This window comes from Capsicum annuum, chromosome 1 (genome assembly GCF_002878395.1).
Source record: "Capsicum annuum cultivar UCD-10X-F1 chromosome 1, UCD10Xv1.1, whole genome shotgun sequence".
Taxonomy (NCBI): Eukaryota; Viridiplantae; Streptophyta; class Magnoliopsida; order Solanales; family Solanaceae; genus Capsicum; species Capsicum annuum.
This window is the reverse complement of record NC_061111.1, coordinates 6,778,970-6,793,713: the sequence shown is the minus strand read 5'-3', so window position 1 is coordinate 6,793,713 and position 14,744 is coordinate 6,778,970. Positions and strand designations below refer to the sequence as shown.

The following is a 14,744-nucleotide window of genomic DNA, read 5'->3' as shown; positions in this document are numbered from 1 at the left end:
TAGTTTGTTGAATTAGTCTTAAATTTTTGAATTTTGAATTTCAAATGAAAGTTAGGATTCTTTTAGCTTTTGAATTGAAAACAAACTCCATACTAGATAAAGTTGAATTTGAATTAACTCTCTCTATGTAAACTAAATTTTCAATCATACTTCTCATTTCATTCTTTAAATTCTTTTCAACGTATTCTTTAATATTGAAATGATTCTATCAAATTCATCTATTACTTATACTACATTCGCGATTAGCAATATGCTTACATTAATATATCTATACACAATTTGTATATTATTTAAAGTTTGATTTTAGGTTATTTTATTATTATTTGTAATAATTTGTGTTGTTTTTATTATATAGAATTTCTATCATGGACAAAGAGTTCATAAGATCACGTATATAATATTTTTAAAATAATTACCAAGGTAATTAAATAAAACATCACAAAAGTGTGAAATGAATATCTAAAAAATTAACAAATATAATGAAAAAATTATTTATAAATCTTAAACAGAAGAGATTGAGAGAGGGGGGGGGGGGGGGGGAAAAAAAAAAAAATAAAAGAAAAAAAAAAAAAAAAAAAGATTTTTGTAATAAAATATTATTTTTACTTATAGTAAAAGATTTGATTAGAGGGGGGAAGGGGGAGGGGAGGGAGGGAAGGGAGTAATTAAGAATGTATATCTTTAAATTGTGAACAATATTCTTAAAAAGGAATAAAACATAAAAGTTGTTTTTACAATTATATGAATATTTTTTCGTATAGATTTTATTAGAGATTGAGGAAGGAATGAAAGGGAGGGGGTGAGGGGTAGAGATGGAAGTGAGGGTAGGGGGTAAGGGGTAGTTTTTTTTTTTTTTTTAATAATTGAGATATAATATGATAGTTGTTGTTGAATGTTTAAGGTAATATGATTTATCAGGGAAGAGGATAATTAAGAAACTATATCTTTAAATTGTGAACAATATTCTTAAAAAATCTGAAACATAAAAATTATTTTTACAATTATATAATTGTTTTTCGTATAGATTTGATTAGAGGTAGGGGAAGGATGAAAGGGAAGGGGGGGAGATGGAGGTGAGGGTGGGGGTAGTTTATTTTTTATATATAATTGAGATATAATATGATAGTTGATTTTTTTTTTATATAAGGTTGTTGCTGAATGCTTAAGGTAATATGATTTTACCACGAGAAAGAGTTATTCACTATCAAATATTTTATCTGCACATCGTGCGGGTACGTATACTAGTTTAAGTAAAACTAAAATCTAAACAACCAAAAAAGGAAAGAGAAAAAACTAAAAGACTAATTGGAAAAAGCTCAAAAATACCCCTAAACTATCTGAAATAGCTCAAAAATGCCCCTCGTTAGATTTTTGGCTCAAAAATACCCCTCAGTTAAATATTTGGCTCAAAAATACCCCTCCCTCTAACGGAATTCGGAAAAGGATAAAAAATACCCCTGAACTATATGAAATGGCTCAAAAATACCCCTCTGTTAAATATTTGGCTCAAAAATACCCCACCCCTTAACGAAATTTCACCAAGCATGCCACCTAGATAAAAAAAATTACGTGACTATGCCACATTACCATCCACATGTAAAATGTTAGTATTTTTTAATTATATGACATTCCTTTCTTCTTTGTTTTTATTTTTACTTTTATTTAAAAATGTCAGTGAAACGGACAAAACTTACACGGCTTTTTCATTTTTAATCAAAATAGACAAACGGTGGTTACATAATATTTTTTTGAAAAAATTTATTAAATGTAACATCACTATTATCAAATTCCTTTAATCATCTAAAAACCAAGTTTTTTCCTGTTAATAGGTTTAAAAGTGTGAAACCTAACAAAATAGTCTTATTAAATTGATAAACCCATTAATTATTAGGCCATTATAAAAGTTAAAATTAAGATTTACTCGTAAAAGTAACAAATTTCAAACTAAACTTCAAATTAGCTACTCAAAAGATGTGTTTGGCTTTGCTAGCTTTTACTCAAAATGTTTATGTTAAAATGATTTAATAAATACCTCCTCTAATCTAAAATTAATGAATCTTTGAATGTGACGCACATCTTGATACGGGAATTCCTAGCTCAAGACCTTTCACACGAAGTCAAGCACGTGAGTTGCAACGACTCTAAGCCTTGTTCACATTCTTGGCCATGTGTGAGGCCCTTGTGAGCCCATCTAACGACCTATATTTAATAAAATGTAAAGAGGCCCACCAAGACAGCCCAAACCCACCCACTTAAATGCCAAGGGTAATTTGGTCTTTGTCCCTCCTTTCTAAGTGACCATATAAGTCATGTAATAGGGCTAGTCTTGCTTTAGTTCATGCCTATTATTCAAGAAACAAAGACTTGTAAATTTTTTACTTCTCTTTCTCATCATTTGGAGAGGCCAAAACCAAATTCTCACTAGTAGAGTGATACTAGTGTTGTATCTTGGCTAGAAACTAGGTTCTTGAGGTTCTTTGAGTTCCTCTTGGTCCAAGTAAGAACTTGGTATTGATATTTATTAGTCTTAAGGTCCTTTCTCTTGTTAGGGTTCTTACATTAATGAATATTGTGTGTCAAGTTTCTATCTCTTTCTTTGTAAATCTTGTTAACATTGTGTTGTTGAATATAAAAGTCTAGTGAAGCCGTGTGGGGCTCTTTCGATTTACTAGCAATGTTGTCTTTGTTGTTCTTGTTGTTAAACTCACTTTTCTAGTTCAAACAAGTGTTGCAAGCCTAGTGAAGCCGTGTGTGGCCATTTTCGATTCACTAGCACTTTGTTGTTCATCTTTTTGTTCTTGTGTTGGTTGGAATCTCTTGATACACACTTAGCATTGCATCTATTTGGTATCAAAGCTTAAGGCTAGGTTTTGTTCTTACAAAACCAATCTTGGAAAGCTCTTACCAAAAAGTGTGTTCTTGAACATTTTGGTAAAAAAATTGGTTGTATATCTACAAAAGTTTTACTTGTTTAGTTGTTTCTTGTGTTGGTTTCTTTCTCATCAACACAAAGGGTGTCTAAATCTAAAGTTGAGCTTAATGAAAAAGAGAATTGTGTTGTGAAAAAAAAAAAAACCTTGGAAGTGACCATTGACTATTGTGGTGTATTGTTGTTGTGTTCTTGAAGGTGTTGATGTTGTGTTCATCCTAAAATTCTCCTCATCTTATGTCTTAACTTCTATAAAGATAAATAGATCCAAAAAGGTTGTAAGACAAAATTGAAAATTGTTTGTGAGAAGACTTGCCAACATCACCTTTTCAAGACTTGACAACCACTTTTCCTTAAAACAAGGAACCTTGTCTTGTGGGACTAGTGAGGTCAAACATCACCTTTTGAGTTTGAAAAAAAAAGGGGGTTTGAAAAATGTTACAACATTTTATTTTTCCATCCCAATAACAAGTTATCCATTACAAAAGATCTAAGGGGACTAAGACTTCAAGTTGATGAACTATTTATGTGGACCCGCGGCCATTGACATGCTGCCACGTCACCCTAGTTACTGTTCACGTGATAATTAAGCTCAAATATGGATGTTCTACTTTCTAATTATTGATTCCTAGTTTCCTCTAATTGACTTGAGAACTAATTAACAAACTAGTACATTTCTACTAGCTTGTCAATTAGTCACTTGAAGCCTTGTGTGCGTGTCAACGTTTGTTTGTGTGCTTTTGTCGTTTGAATACGTTGTAACTCTTGGCTCTAGTTCGACGAGAATTCTTTGAGTTTCAAAGAAGAATCCATTCCGGGAAAGAGCATACTCATACCTTACGGATTCATGGGTTCCTAGCCAATCTACAACTCTTGTAGAACTTGAGTGTGAGTGAACCAAGAGAGTGTGAGTGAGGAGAGGGATTTTAAACTAACTTGTTTGTTGCTTGTGTAGGTGATAACTTGAAAATGGAGGGAACCATGTCTCAAACCATGGATTCTAATGAAATGGAGAATATGAGGGTCACTCTTGAGGCTATGACCCGAGCTCTTGAAAGGTTGAGTACGGAAGTGGGAGCCATAAGGGGAGAAGTGACAACTATTCGTGGGAGGTTAGAACAAGTGGAGAGTCAAAGGAACTCTCGTCCTTCTACTCCTCGACATGTTTCGTCAAGTGGACATGATAGAAATTCCTCCGCCACCGTTACTCTCGAAACATGGCCACAATTGCCAAATCCTTCACTAGCTCCACTAAATGTCGCAAGCCAAACCACTTATAACCCTCTAAACCGAGACTCCAATAGACCAACCCATTCCCAAATGTCTCAAGTTCCGCAAGAGGTACTCGAACGTCAAATGCCTCCACAAAATCCGAACCCCCCCTTCCAAGCTCCACTAAACCAAAGACCACTACCTCCACAAAATCCAATTCCTCCGAATCAAGTTCCAAATGTCCAAAATCGTCCCGTCTACCTTTAGGAATATGGTAGAGAGGATTATGAAGGGTATGGAGCCTTTGACGATGCCTACATGAGGGAGGAAAAGATAAAAGGAGGTCGTGTGGATCCAAGGAGATACCGAGGGTATGGAGAAAGGGGAAACCGACACCTAGAGAGAGACGTAGGCATCAATACCATCAAATTGAGCCTACCTATATTTAAGGGTGAAAGTGACCCCGAGGTGTATCTTTCTTGGGAGTTGACGTGTGATAAAGTGTTTCAAGTAAATGATATCTCGGAGGAGAAGAAGAGTTGTTATGCCATAGCTCATTTTGAAGGCTATGCTAACACTTGGTGGGAATACGTTAAGCGGTTCGGCAACGAGTTGGTAGAGGGATAACCACCACCATGGTTTCGGTTGAGGTACCTAATGAGGCAACGGTATCTTCCCGAAAGTTATCATCATGAGTTGCTTGCTAGGTTTTACAATTTGCGACAAGGGAATCGAAGTGTTATGGCATACTATGACGAGTTTCAACAACTCATGTTGAAGCTTGATCATCGGGGAGAAAAAATTGGCCATGACATCATTCGGTTCAAGTATGGGTTGAACAAAGAGATCTCTACTCATTTGACGCTTCACAAGTTTGATACCGTTGAAGGGATTTTTCAAGCGGCTCTTGAGATTGAAAGGGAGCTTAAAGAGAGGTCGTCGTTCAAGGAAAAGGGACCATCAACCTCGGGTTGGCCGAGGAGCAAAGATATGGTTCAACCATCTTCGGGTTGGCCCAAAAACAAGGACCAACCCGCCACTACAAGGCTTTCCAAGCCTAAAACAATCCATAAATTTCCTCCCCGGCAAGAAGCTCACAAGTATCCTAATCCTAAAGAGTTCCAATGTTTCAAGTGCCAAGTTTGGAGACATAAAGCCAATGAATGTCTAAACCGGCGCAATGTGATCCTAAGGGAAGGGAGATTGTATTACCTTGGTGAGGAAGTGGGTCTTGAAAAAGAAGAGAATGAGGCCGAGCCTCAAGATGGAGAGAAACCTGAAAATGAGCCACATGATGATGATGATTGTGAGGATGCTTATCCGCAAGAAGGGGAGTGCGTGGTTCCAAACTTTGTAGTGAGGCGTGCCATAATTAGTAAGGCAATAGATGACCCTAGCCAATGGGAGAATTTATTCCATACTAAATGTCTTGTGAAGGGAAGTGTGTGTACTATGGTGATAGATAGTGGAAGTTATGCAAATGTGGTTAGTGTTGCAATGGTGAACTTCTTGAAATTGCCGACTACACCTCACACTAGTCCTTACAAGTTACAATAGCTGAATGAATGCGGTGAGTTAAAGGTCACAAGGCAATGTGTGATACGTTTTAAGGTAGCCAACTACCATGATGAGGTGCTTTGTGATGTGATACCAATGCAAGCTTGTCACTTGTTGTTAGGAAGGCCTTGGCAATACGATAGGTCGACCAAACATGATGGAAGGTCCAATCGGTATACACTTGAGAAGGATGGCCAAAAGGTCGCTCTTCATCCATTATTGCCTTCCCAAGTAAATGAATTATAACAAAAGATGTGGAAATTAAGGGAAAAGGGAAAGAAGGTCGAGAGTGAGGGAAAAAGAGGGGAACCTGAGAGTGAGGGAGTAGGGGAAACCGAGGGGCTCCTAATTTCTAAGGGGCAAAGAAGTGTGGTAATGATGGCTAGGAGGAAAGAATTATTTATGGATCATGACGAGGACACTCCGATGCTCCTCTTGGCTCATTGTTTTAACACTAACGCCACTAACATTTCCATTTCTCCTCCTATTTCTCATGCTTTGCAGGATTATGAGGATGTCTTCCCAAAGGAATTGCCGCAAGGATTGGCCCCACTTCGGGGAATTGAGCACCAAATAGATTTTGTGGCCAGTTCACAATTGCCCAACAAACCGACTTATAAGAGCAACCCGATAGATACCAAGAAATTGTAATACCAAGTTAAGGAACTCCTCAACAAAGGATATATCAAGGAGAGTATGAGCCCTTGTGCGGTTCCGATGCTACTATTTTCCAAGAAAGATGGAACTTGACGTATGTGCATTGATTGCCGAGCCATCAACAAGATAACGATAAAATATCATCACCTTATTCCTAGGTTAGATGATATGCTTGATGAATTAAGTGGTTCGTATTTGTTTTCTAAAATTGATTTGAGGAGTGGCTATCACCAAATTCGTATGAAACCGGGTGATGAATGAAAAACCACCTTCAAGACCAAATTCGGTCTCTATGAATGAATGGTTATGCAATTCGGCCTAACAAACACTCCAAGTACTTTCATGAGGCTAATGAATCATGTGATGAAGCCATTTATCGGAAAGTTTGTTGTTGTTTATTTTGATGGTGTATTGGTGTATAGTAAGTCCTTAGATGAGCATGTAAAGCATTTACAATGTGTGTTTGATGTCCTCTGAAAGGAGAAGTTATATGCTAATCTAGAAAAGTGTTCTTTTGGTGTCCATGAGGTTGTATTTCTTGGGTTTGTAGTAAGCTCAAGAGGGGTCGAAGTGGATGAATCTAAGATTGACGCCATTAAAAATTGGCCAACTCCTAAAACCGTAGGTGAAGTGAGAAGCTTCCATGGGTTGGCTAGTTTTTATAGACATTTTGACAAAGGATTTAGCACCATTGCTGCCCCCTTGACCGAAGTGATTAAAAAGGATCGGTCTTTTAAGTGGGGAGATGAACAAGCTAAGGCCTTCGAGGACTTGAAAGCTATGCTCATCTCGGCTCCTTTGCTACAATTGCCAAATTTTGACAAGACTTTTGAGGTCGAATGTGATGCAAGCAAAGTCGGCATAGGCGCGGTTTTAATGCAAGAATTGAAGCCTATTGCCTACTTTAGCGAAAAGCTCAAAGGAGAAACTCTAAACTACTCTACGTATGATTTAGAGTTATATGCCTTGATTAGAGCCTTGTCCACTTGGCAACATTATTTGTGGCCTAAAGAATTCGTGATTCGAATAGTTCATGAATCCTTGAAGCATCTACGGGCACAAGACAAGCTTAACCGGCGGCATGCCAAATGGATTGAATTTCTTGAAACTTTCCCTTATGTTATTCAATACAAGAAGGGTAAAGACAATGTGGTTGCCGATGCTTTGTCCCGAAAGCATGTGCTTGTGTCTACTTTGTCGTCTAAGTTGATGGGGTTTAAAAGCCTTAAGTCTTTATATCCCGAGGATCCTCACTTCGCTCCTATCTATAGGTAAAGTGAAGAGTTAGAAAGGGATAGGTGGGTTACGGATAGGGGTTCTCATCCCTATACCAAAGTTGATGGATACTTATTTAAAGGTAGACGATTGTGTGTTCCCTCAAGTTTGTGGAGAGAATTATTTGTGAGAAAAGCACACAATGGCGGTCTAATGGGCCATTTTAGGGTCGAGAAGACCCTCAGAATTTTGGAAGAACAATTTCATTGGCCTAGAATGCACAAGGATGTGGCCCGAATTTGTGGCCAATGTGTTGAGTGCAAAGGAGCCAAGTCACGGCTCCAACCCCACGGGTTGTACACCCCATTATCCACCCCTTTGCGTCCTTGGCTTGACATATCAATGGACTTCGTGTTGGGATTGCCGAGGATTAGAAGGGGGCGGGATAGTATTTTTGTCGTGGTGGATCAGTTTTCCAAGATGGATCACTTTATTCCTTGTTCTAAATGTGATGATGCGCCTAGCGTAGCCTCTTTGTTTGTTGATAATGTTGTAAAACTTCATGGTGTTTCGAGGACCATAGTGAGTGATAGGGATTCTAAATTCCTAAGCTACTTTTGGAAGTCCATGTGGGGTAGACTTGGTACTAAGTTGTTGTTTTCGACTTTATGCCACCCATAAACTGATGGCCAACGGAAGTATTAAATAGAACTTTAGGGTCTATGCTACGGTCCATGGTTAAAGAAAAATGACTTCTTGGGAGGAACACTTACCGTTGATTGAGTTTGCTTATAATCGTGTTATACACTCGAACACGGGGATGAAACCCTTTGAGTGTGTATACGGCATCAACCCCCTCACCCCTTTGGATTTAACCCCTTTGCCAAGTGATCATGTGATAATCTTAGATGGAAGCAAACGGGCCGAGGCCATAAAGAAGCTACATGAGAAGGTGAGGTTGCGGTTGGAGAAGAAAAACCAAGAAGTTGCGAGGTGAGCCAACAAAGGAAGAAGAAAGCTCATTCTTGAATCGAGAGATTGGGTGTGGGTTCACCTAAGGAAGGATAGATTCCCATCTCAAAGGAATGCTAAGTTGATGCCACGGGGTGATGGACCGTTCCAAGTATTAGAAAGGATCAACGACAATGCCTACAAGATTGATCTACCCTCAGAATATCAAGTGCACAACACCTTCAACGTGTGTGATCTCTCTCGGGTGGAAATGGTGGAGGATGGCAATGATCCGAATTTGAGGACAAATTCCCTTCAAGATGGAGAAGATGATACAGGAATTTCTAGCTCGAGACCTTTCACACAAAGCCAAGCACGTGAGTTGCAACGACTCCAAGCCTTGTTCACATTCTTGGCCATGTGTGATAAAATGTAAAGAGGCCCACCAAGACACTCCAAACCCGCCCACTTAAATGCCAAGGGTAATTTGGTCTTTGTCCCTCCTTTTTAAGTGACTATATAAGCCATGTAATAGGGCTAGTCTTTCTTTAGTTCATTCCTATTATTCAAGAAACAAAGACTTGTAAATTTTTGACTTCTCTTTCTCATCATTTGGAGAGGCCAAAACCAAATTCTCACTAGTAGAGTTGTATCTTGGCTAGAAACGAGGTTCTTGAGGTTCTTTGAGTTCCTCTTGGTCCAAGTAAGAACTTGGTATTGATATTTATTAGTCTTAGGGTCCTTTCTCTTGTTAGGGTTCTTAGATTAATGAATATTGTGTGTCAAGTTTCTATCTCTTTCTTTGTAAATCTTGTTAACATTGTGTTGTTGAATATAAAAGTCTAGTGAAGCCGTGTGGGGCTCTTTCGATTCACTAGCAATGTTGTCTTTGTTGTTCTTTTTGTTAAACTCACTTTTCTAGTTCAAACAAGTGTTGCAAGCCTAGTGAAGCTGTGTGTGGCCATTTTCGATTCACTAGCACTTTGTTGTTCATCTTTTTGTTCTGGTGTTGGTTGGAATCTCTTGATATACACTTAGCATTGTATCTATTAACCTTAAGAGTGAACCGTTAACCAACTGCACTAAAAGCTATAGCTGATAGAGAGAGGCACAATCCACCCTTTATAGGCCCTGAACCATACGGGGCACGAACCCGACCCACACCCCCAACCAAGGCCAACCCGAGATAGGTGGCCACCCTTTGGGTGCCATCACATCTTCAAAAAGTTAATAAATGACATAATTAAAGAATAATTTATCAATATTAAGTATCATTTTACTTCTTTTCAAACTTGTTCTAAAAATAATAAGATTATTTATCTAAACTAAATTTAGAAAAATGAATTCATTTCGAATGATTAAACAAGTGATAAAAGGAATTCATTTATTTTGAAAAAGAATTTGCATGTAGTAAATTCAACTCAATTATTAGTACATCAACATTTGCTAGCTTAAAAGTTAAAATTCTAGCTCCTCCTCTGAGTCAACATCAGATCAAGATCAAGCTGTCCCTCATCCCAAACGACAATAACAAGATGAAATTTGGAACTTTTAAAACACTAATGAAAAGGTAAAATCTAGAATTTTTAAAACACTAATGAAGTAATTAGCAAAAGATTATTTTTTTGGTTTTTCCGTTTCACTGCATTGCAAAAAAATAAAAATAAAAATAAAGAAGAAAGAAATGTCATATAATTAAAAAATACTACTCCCTTCATTCCACAATAAGTTAATTGTTGAATTTTGGCACACATGTTAAGGAAAAAAAAGTAAAGACATAAATTTATCATGTTTTTTTATTTTTACCCTTTTCAAAAAGCAAAGACATATGATACATCACTCCCAATGCACATTTAATGGAGGGTAGATTTGGAAAAAATTTCCAACATTTACCTTGAATTGTGAACCAGTCACTTATTTTGAAACACTAAAATTGCTCCAACAATTCACTTATCGTGAAACGAATTCACTTATTGTGAAACGAAGGGAGTAACATTTTACATGTGGATGGTAATATGGCATAATCATGTGGTAACATTTTACATGTGGATGGTAATGTGGCATAGTCATGTGATTTTTTTTTATCTAGGTGGCATGCTTGGTGGAATTTCATTAAAGGGAGAGGTATTTTTGAGTCAAATATTTAACAGAGGGGTATTTTTTAGTCATTTCGGATAGTTCAGGCATGCTTGGTGGAATTTCATTAAAGGGAGAGGTATTTTTGAGTCAAATATTTAACAGAGGGGTATTTTTTAGTCATTTCGGATAGTTTAGGGGTATTTTTGATTATTTTCCGAATTCCGTTAGAGGAAGGAGTATTTTTTAGCCAAATATTTAACGGAGGGGTATTTTTGAGACAAAAATCTAACGAACGGTATTTTTGAGATAGTTCAAGATATTTTTCAACCTTTTTCGAAGACTAATTAATGAGTTTACTGAGATCTGATAATGTTTCATCCTTGATGATGACGGCAATAGTCCTTCACTTCTCTCATGAAGAGTGGTACTACTGTAGGAAAGCAAGGTTTACAACCATCTCGAACTATTGGAATAAAGCAACGCTCTGGAACTGTTGAAACGACTTTGCAACATTTGAAGTGAGAAAATCTTTGTCACAAATAACATTCATCTCGACTTCCCTTGAGCAAGACCCCACATTTCCAACTGGTGATGGAGGCATGTGCGGTGGCGAAACAGTATAATTATTATACAGAACATCTTACATATTTAGGACTTCTATTGTTGCACAATTCTTCTGTAAAATAGGAATAACAGACTACGATATGTCCTGTTTCCCACTAAACAAGGCATAATTACAAATTATAAAAATAGGATAATCACAAAGAATAAATTTTTTTTGCAGGAATAATAGCATTCCAGATGCTTCAACATAGACACGCAAATATGCTCATAGTTGGGTCAATTAATGAATTTTGGCATCCCAATGCGTAAAGCTTTGAAGTACAATGAAATGTAAAGGGCGAGAGAGTAATGTAATTAAAAAAGTGGAAGAGAGTGTAATTACTTTCAAAAGGTTGGTATTTATGTTATTTATACATAATAAAATGTGAACGCAGAGTAGTAAGTTAAGTGTAAAATAGAGATGAAGATCCATTGAACTAATTAAAGATTTAAGGAAAAGCTAACAGAAAGTATTATTAACTGCCACCCTTTAAGTAAAATTAAAATCTAAACGACCCAAAAAAAGGAAAGAGGAAAAAACAAGAGACTAATTACTGAGTTTGCTAAGATTTGATAATGTTTCGTCCTTGATGATGAAGGCAATAGTTCTTCACTTGTCTCATGAAAGATGGTACTCCTGTACCAAAGCAAGGTTTACAACCATCCCAAACTCTTGGAATAAAGCAACGATCTGGAATTGCTGAAAGGAGTTTGCAACATTGTGTGGATAGTGAAATTTTATCATAGAATTTGGAAGTGAAAAAATCTTTTTTACAAATACCATTCTATCTCGTCCGTCCTTATGCAAAACCCTGCATGCGGTGGAGTAACCGCATTTTCAACTGGTGATGGAGACGTGTGCGGTGCCAAAACTGGCGAAACCGCATCATCAACTGGGGATGGAGCCATGTGTGGTGGACGGGTTGGGTTTTTTGGGTGGTATTTGTGACGAAGCCACCACCAATATCGAAGTGAAGGTAGATGGTGTGGATGATGAAGATACCACCACCATCGCCACGATAGACTTGAAGAAGTAGCGAACACGTCGTTGGTATTTTCTTTATTGGGTTCGATCGCATTGTTAGTATTTTCTTTATTGGGTTCGATTGCACTGGTAGTAACCATGCCCAAGTAAATAGCCAAAAACACACACACAATAATCTCGACATGTTTCAGAGAGAGAAAAAAAAAAAATTTATATTGCAATTCAAGACTTGTAAACGACTGTGTTGCAATCAAACTAAAACTCCTACATCGGATTAACAATAATTATTATACAGAACATCAACATATTTAGGACTTCTATTGTTTGCACAATTCTTCTGGAAAATAGGAATAACAGACTATACGATATGTCCTGTTCACCCACTAACTATGGGATAATTACAAATTATAAAAATAGGATAATTACAAAGAATAAAAAATGTTTGCAGGAATTATAGTCTTCCAGAAGCTTCAACATAGACACCCAAATATGCTCATAGTTGGGTCAATTAATGAATTTTGGCAGCTCAATGCGTAAAGCTTTGAAGTACAATAATGAAAAGGTCCACATTAGGATTGCCCAGAAGCCCATTTCACATGTTGTCAGCACATGACACATTTACTTGTTCACATTTTGTCAAATCAAGTGGTACTAATACTTGATTTTGTATATTATTAGAAATAGATTTTTGGGCAATGGAAAGAGCTTCAGAATCAGTATTGTAAGGCCAAACTTCATGCCCTTGATGGCTGCATCAAATATCTGTATTAGCTACTGACTTGCAAATGAAAAAAATTAGTTCTAATATATATATATATATATATATCCTCAAACCAAATTCCAAAACACTCACCAAATAACAACTCTTTCACTAGTACTAAAGTTTATCATGGCTCAATACAGGCCAATTCTCACTATAATCGGGCTGATTTATGTGCTCTATGCATTTACCACTAATGCAACTGTACAGAACAATTCACAAATCTATATTGTTCATTGTGAGCTCCCTGATGGGGACAGGCCTATCAGATATCAAAATTGAGAAGTCTGGTATATTTCGTTCTTGCCTGCAACAACCTCCTATGGTGCCCGTGAGGCGCCACGTTTAATATATTCCTGTCAAAATGTCCTAGGGGGTTTTGCTGCAACGTCGTCACTGGATGCCGTAAAATAAATGGAGAAAATGGAGGGGTTTGTCAGAGCACGGACTGAGGGACTACTTGATTTGTACACCACACAGAGACTCAATTTTTGGGGGTTTGAACCAGAACATGGGGTTCTGGAATGACTCGGATTATGGCAAAGGAGTGATCACTGGAGTTATTGACACGGGAATTTTCCCGGACCACCCTGCCTTTAGCAACGATGGGATGCCACCTCCCCCGGCTAAATGAAAGGGTAAGTGTGAATTTAATGTCACAAAGTGTAGCAACAAACTCATTGTCGTGAGGTACTTCCAGTCTGCAGGGATTGGTCCATGGGGCGAAAGTGGACATGGTACGCATACTGATGGACGTTTCATTCCAGGTGCTAAAATTTTTGGCAGTGCTAATGGCGCTGCCGCTGGTGTTGCACCTATTGCTTATGTTGCCATTTACAAAGCGTGCTCTGTTCTCGGCTGTGTTGGGAGCAACGTTTTGGCAGCAGTGGATACGGCTATTGAAGATGGTGTCGATGTGCTTTCACTTTCCGTCGGTAGTTGATACAAAGCTAAGTGTGTATCAAGAAATTCCAACCAACACAAGAACAACAAGATGAACAACAAAGTGCTAGTGTAACACCCTACAAAAAAATCGTCCATGCGTTAGCTCGTGGTAATATGTAATATGCTCTTAGAGTTAAATGACTAGAATAGTGTCAAAGAGACTTAGTCTCATTTTTTTGACTTCCAAAGTGAGTGAAGTTTAAACCATATATAATTTTCCTAATTTCAACTTTTTATCATATGGAAAATTGAATGAGCTTTCCGTCGATATAAGATTCGCCCAAATCCGATACCCAGGCAAGAAGTTATGGCTAATTTAAGTCCTAATCGTAAAACACCATCATTTTGGTGTGTGGCGTGTCGCAAAAGGGGTCTATTTAGCAATTGTCAAATTCCAGTAGCCTGGTGCGATTGTGGCGCGTCGCGCTGAAGTTTCAGGTCCCAACCAGTGGGACAACGCGATGGCTCCGCATTGCGGTGACCCTAAGAATCCCATTCGTCAATTTACAGTGAGCCACCGAGATTGTGGCGCGTCGCGGTGACCCATAAAATTGGGCTCCCAGTTGTATTTTTTTATTTCATCTCATTAAGGGTTATTAGGTATTTTTCACCCTCTTATCAGCTTAAACACGAGATTATAATCCCAAGTGACCACATTATTCATATTTTCTTCAAAAATTCACAAGAACACACTCTAGGGTTTCAAACTAAAAATCCAAATAACTCAAGATTCAACCGTGGATTTTCAAAACTAATTGAAGATTTGGAATCCCCAAACCGTAGGCTTCAAGAATAATTCATCAAGTTCCTAAATTGAGGAACGTGGGGTTTATCCTAAAACTACATGGGCT

The 14,744-nt window shown here is 37.6% G+C and overlaps 1 pseudogene; it reads left to right on the top strand.

The window, feature by feature from the left end:
- Positions 1 to 14,744, top strand: part of LOC107860750 — a 33,939-nt pseudogene that overhangs the window by 7,540 nt on the left and 11,655 nt on the right.